We start from the raw sequence: 5,660 nt of genomic DNA, 5'->3' as shown, positions 1-5,660 counted from the left end.
GGTTTCACCATGTTGACCAGGATGGTCTCGATCTCTTGACCTCGTGAGCCACTGCGCCCAGCACTTCTCCGGATTTTTTAATGATCGCCATTCTAACTGGCATGAGATGGTATCTCAATGTAGTTTTGATTTGCATTTCTCTAATGACCAGTGATGATGAGCATTTTTTCATATGTTTGTTGGCCTCATATATGTCTTCTTTTGAAAGGTGTTGATATCCTTTGCCCACTCTTGAATGGGTTTTTTTTTCTTGTAAATCTGTTATAGTTCTTTGTAGATTCTGGATATTAGCCCTTTGTCAGATGGGTAGATTGCAAAAATTTTTTTCCATTCTGTTGGTTGCGGGTTCATTCTAATGATTGTTTCTTTTGCTGTGCAGAAGCTCTGGAGTTCAATTAGATCCCACTTGTCTATTTTGGCTTTTGTTGCCAATGCTTTTGGTGTTTTAGTCATGAAGTACTTGCCTATGCCTATGTCCTGAATGGTTTTGCCTAGGTTTTCTTCTAGGGTTTTTATGGTGTTAGGTCTTACATGTAAGACCTAACACCATCTGGAGTTAATTTTAGTGTAATGTGTCAGGAAGGGGTCCAGTTTCTGCTTTCTGCACATGGCTAGCCAGTTTTCCCAACACCATTTATTAAACAGGGAATCCTTTCCCAATTGCTTGTTTTTGTCAGGTTTGTCAAAGATCAGATGGTTGTAGATGTGTGGCGCTGCCTCCGAGGCCTCTGTTCTGTTCCATTGGTCTATATCTCTGTTTTGGTACCAGTACCATGCTGTTTTGATTACTGTAGCCTTGGACAACAGCATTTTTTATTCTAGTGTTTCTTGGCAAAAACCCACAAAAGTGTCTACAAGTCTCCTGGTATATCCTCACCCCCAGACACTGAATCTGCAACAGCAGCCTGTTTTCCCCACGAACTGAGGGTTCTGGACCACCTGTTCTTAATCTCATCTGCCTGCGTAAACACAAAAATACATCAGAGTACACCTCCACCTGAGCCTCTATCTGCAGCACAAACCAGTTCTTCCGCCTACATTGCACTGTTTCCTACATAGATTTTTATTCGCTTAACTTTTATTTTTGGCTCAGGGGTACACGTAGGTTTTTTATACAGCTAAAATTGTGTCATGGGGGTTTGGTGTGCAGACTATTTTGTCATTGAGGTACTAAGCATAGCACCAAATAGGTCCTTTTTCTGATCCTCTTTGTCTTCCCATTTTCCAACCTTAACTGGGCCTCAGTGTCTGTTGTTCCCCTCTGAGTTCATGTGTTTTTATTATTCAGCTCTTTTTTTTTTTTTTTTTTTTTTTTTTTTGAGACGGAGTTTCGCTCTTGTTGCCCAGGCTGGAGTGCAATGGCGCGATCTCGGCTCACCGCAACCTCCGCCTCCTGGGTTCAGGCAATTCTCCTGCCTCAGCCTCCTGAGTAGCTGGGATTACAGGCATGCGCCACCATGCCCAGCTGATTTTTTGTATTTTTAGTAGAGACGGGGTTTCACCATGTTGACCAGGATGGTCTTGATCTCTTGACCTCGTGATCCACCCACCTCGGCCTCCCAAAGTGCTGGGATTACAGGCGTGAGCCACCGCGCCCGGCCTATTATTCAGCTCTTAATTAGAAATGGCATGCATTTGGTTTTCTGCTGCTGCATTGGTTTTCTAAGAATAATGGTCTCCAGCTTCATTCATACCACTTCAAAGGACATCATATTTGTGTGTGTGTGTGTGTGTGTGTGTGTGTGTGTGTGTGTGTGTGTGTTTTAACCGCCACACAGTATTCTCGAATATTTATGTACCGAGTAGTGGGGATGGCGGTGGTTCCAGCTGCGGGACTGGCCTTGGCCATAGTGGCTTGTTGGATAAGGGAAGATAAACAATAACCCTGTAAAAATTGACAAGTAGGATGGATCAGCTGTGAAAACTCTTTGGGTGACTGCCAAAACTGGAAAAATACAAATATGTGGAGACTTTTGGTCTAATTGACAATTGCCTCCCCATCTGTACAATCTCCTGTTTCTTTGCCGTAGTAGCTTTGATTTGGGATTGTATGCATCCCTTTCCAGAGTCCAAACCCATTTTGGCCTTGTGTGTCATGTCCTATTTTGCGATAATGGGGATTCTGACCATTTATACCTCATAAAGGAGAAGAGCATCTTTCTTGTGACCCACAGGAAAGATCCTACAGGAATGGATCCTGATGATATTTGGCAGCTGTCCTCCAATCTTAAAAGGTTTGATGACAAATACACTTTGAAGCTGACCTTCTTCAGTGGGAGAACAAAGCAGCAGTGGGAAGCCGAGTTCACCAAGCCCATTGCTAAGTTTTTTGACCACAGTGGAACACTGGCCATGGATGCATATGACCCTGAAATAATGAGGCTCCATGACAGTCTCGCCATAGAAAAAAAAATAAAATAGCCAATTCTAAAAGTAAAATGTGTGTATGTATATGTATATATGTATGTACCATATTTTATTTTTATTAAACCTTTTATTTTATTTTATTTTTGAAGATATGGTCTCACTCTTTTGCCCAGAGTGGAGTGCAGTGGCATGATCTCAGCTCACTGCAGCCTCAACCTCCTGGGCTCAAGCAATCCACTCCCCAAGTAGCTGGGACTACAGGCACACACCAGCAGGCCTGGCTAATTTTTTTTTTTTTTTTTTTTTTTTGTATTTTTTGTAGAAACAGTCTTGCTATGTTGCCCTGGCTGATCTCAAACTTTTGAGCTCAGGCAGTTTGCTTGCCTTGACCTCCCAAAGTGCCGAGATGACAGGTATGAACCACCATGCCCAACCATATCATATTTTCTTTATCCAGTACATAAACTATTGATAAGCATTTAGGTTGATTCCATGTCTTTGCTATTGTGAATAGTGCTGTAATAAAGACACGTATGTCTTTATAATCGAATAATTTATATTTTACTGGGTGTATGCTCAGTTATGAGGTTGCTGGGTCAAAAAGTAATTCTGTTTTTAGTTCTGTGAGGAATCTTCACACTGCTTTTCACAATGGTTGAACTAATTTACATTCCCACGGCAGTGTATAAGCATTCTTGTTTCTCTGTAAACTTGCCCAAATCTGTTATCTTTTGACTTTATTTATTTATTTATTTTTTTTGAGATGGAGTTTTGCTCTTGTTACCCAGGCTGGAGTGCAATGGTGCGATCTCGGCTCACCACAACCTCCGCCTCCTGGGTTCAGGCAATTCTCCTGCCTCAGCCTCCTGAGTAGCTGGGATTACAGGCACGCACCACCATGCCCAGCTAATTTTTTGTATTTTTAGTAGAGACGGGGTTTCACCATGTTGACCAGGATGGTCTCGATCTCTTGACCTCATGATCCACCCGCCTCGGCCTCCCAAAGTGCTGGGATTACAGGCTTGAGCCACCGCGCCCGGCCCTATCTTTTGACTTTCTAATACTAGTTATTTTCACTGGTGTGAGGTATTTCATTGTGGTTTTTCCTTGAATTTCTCTAATGATTAGTGCTGAGCATTTTTTATATGCTTGTTAGCCACATGTATGTCTTCTTTGAAAAAACATCTTTTTCCTGTTTTTTGTCTACTTTTTAGTTAAGTCTTTTTTCCTGTAAACTTGTTTAAGTTTCTTATAAATTATGGGTATTGGACCTTTGTCAAAAGCATAGTTTGCAAATATTTTCTTTTATTCTGTCTGTTGTTTGTTTACTGTGTTGATGGTTTCCTTTGTTGTGAAGAAGCTTTTTAGTTTAATTCGGTTCCATTTGTCAATTACTGCTTTTTTTGCAATTGCTTTTAGCATTTTTATTTTAAAATTTTTGCCAGTTTCTATGTCTAGAATAGTATTTCTGAAGTTACCTCACTTTTTTCTTTTTCCGTAATTTGAAATTTTACGTTTAACTCTTTATCTTGAATTGATTTTTGTATATCGTGTAATGAAAGCGTCCAGTTTCAATCTTCTACGTAGTGCTAGCTACTTATTCCAGCACCATTTATTAAATAGGGAACTCTTTTCACATTCCTCTTGTCAGCTTTATCAAAGACTAGATGGCTGTAGGTGTGTGGCATTATTTCTGGGCTCTCTAGTCTATTGCATTGATCTGTGCATTTGTTTTTGTATCCGTATCATGTTGCTTTGTTTACTGTAGCCATGGATTATAGTCTAGATAATGTAATGACTTAAGCTTGGTTTTTTTGCTTATGATTGCCTTGACTATTTGAGTTCTTTTTTGGCTCTATATCAATTATAAAATAGTTTTGTTTTTTTTTTTTTTTTTTTTTTTTTTGAGACGGAGTTTCGCTCTTGTTACCCAGGCTGGAGTGCAATGGCGCGATCTCGGCTCACCGCAACCTCCGTCTCCTGGGTTCAGGCAATTCTCCTGCCTCAGCCTCCTGAGTAGCTGGGATTACAGGTACGCGCCACCATGCCCAGCTAATTTTTTGTATTTTTAGTAGAGACGGGGTTTCACCATGTTGACCAGGATGGTCTCGATCTCTTGACCTCGTGATCCACCCGCCTCGGCCTCCCAAAGTGCTGGGATTACAGGCTTGAGCCACCGCGCCCGGCCCCTATAAAATAGTTTTTATTTTCTGTTAAGAAATATTTTCAGTAGTTTGATAAAAACAGCATTAAATCTGTAATATTTTTCGGCAGTGTGACCATTTTAATAATATTGAACTTTTCTGTCCATGAGCATAAAATGGTTTCCATTTGATTCATCTCTGACTTCTTTTTTTTTTACTGTTAAAACTTTAATTTTTTAAAATAGAGATGGGGTTTCTCCATGGTGGTCAGGCTAGTCTTGAATTCCCAACCTCAGGTGATCTGCCCACCTCGGCCTCCCGAAGTGCTGGGATTACAAGTGTTGAGTCACCACGCCCGGCCCATTTCTGACTTTTTTCAGTATTTTTTTTTCTGTTTTTTTTTTTTTTTTTTTTTTTCCTTGAGATGGAGTTTCACTCGTGTTACCCAGGCTGGAGTGCAATGGTGCGATCTCGGCTCACCGCAACCTCCGCCTCCTGGGTTCAGGCAATTCTCCTGCCTCAGCCTCCTTAGTAGCTGGGATTACAGGTACGTGCCACCATGCCCAGCTAATTTTTTTTTTTTGTATTTTTAGTAGAGACGGGGTTTCACCGTGTTGACCAGGATGGTCTCGATCTCTTGACCTCGTGATCCACCCGCCTCGGCCTCCCAAAGTGCTGGGATTACAGGCTTGAGCCACCATGCCCGGCCTTTTTGTCAGTCTTGTCATAAAAATAGTTCACCTCCCTAGCTAGCTATATTCTTAGATATTTTATTCTCCTTGTAGTGATTGTGAATGAGATTTTTTTAAACTAAAATACTGAGTTTTATTTCACCTGTATATTTTTGTCTCTCCACAATTTCCATGTCTGACCACCGCTACTACTGTGTCCTATCATGACATTCCATACGTACTTAAAACCAAGCGAAGAGTGGATTTCCATCTTTAAAAACTGCAGGCATTTTGGACAACACATTCTTGGCAATGGAACCTGGACACCATTTATCAAACATGGTGGGGAAAGTTCTCACTCTGCATTATGAAAAGGACAGCCAGATATCAACTGTTATAGAAATGAAATGAGATGGAAACTTTTTAACAAATTGTTTAAACTATTTTCTTTTTTTTTTTTTTTTTTTTTTTTTTTTTT

At 40.7% G+C, this 5,660-nt stretch overlaps 1 protein-coding gene and 1 pseudogene across 1 annotated transcript in view; both read left to right on the top strand.

Annotated features, from left to right (window-relative positions):
• LOC116544651 overlaps positions 1-2,421 on the top strand; it is a 6,874-nt pseudogene extending 4,453 nt beyond the window's left edge.
• The window catches only part of LOC116544652 (zinc finger protein 726-like), a 432,536-nt gene that overhangs the window by 80,368 nt on the left and 346,508 nt on the right, over positions 1-5,660 (top strand). The gene's annotated exons all lie outside the window — the stretch shown is intronic.

The sequence above is a fragment of the Sapajus apella genome, unplaced genomic scaffold (genome assembly GCF_009761245.1).
Source record: "Sapajus apella isolate SASKATOON/1434 unplaced genomic scaffold, GSC_monkey_1.0 scaffold226, whole genome shotgun sequence".
Taxonomy (NCBI): Eukaryota; Metazoa; Chordata; class Mammalia; order Primates; family Cebidae; genus Sapajus; species Sapajus apella.
This window is presented reverse-complemented; position numbering and strand designations above follow the sequence as displayed.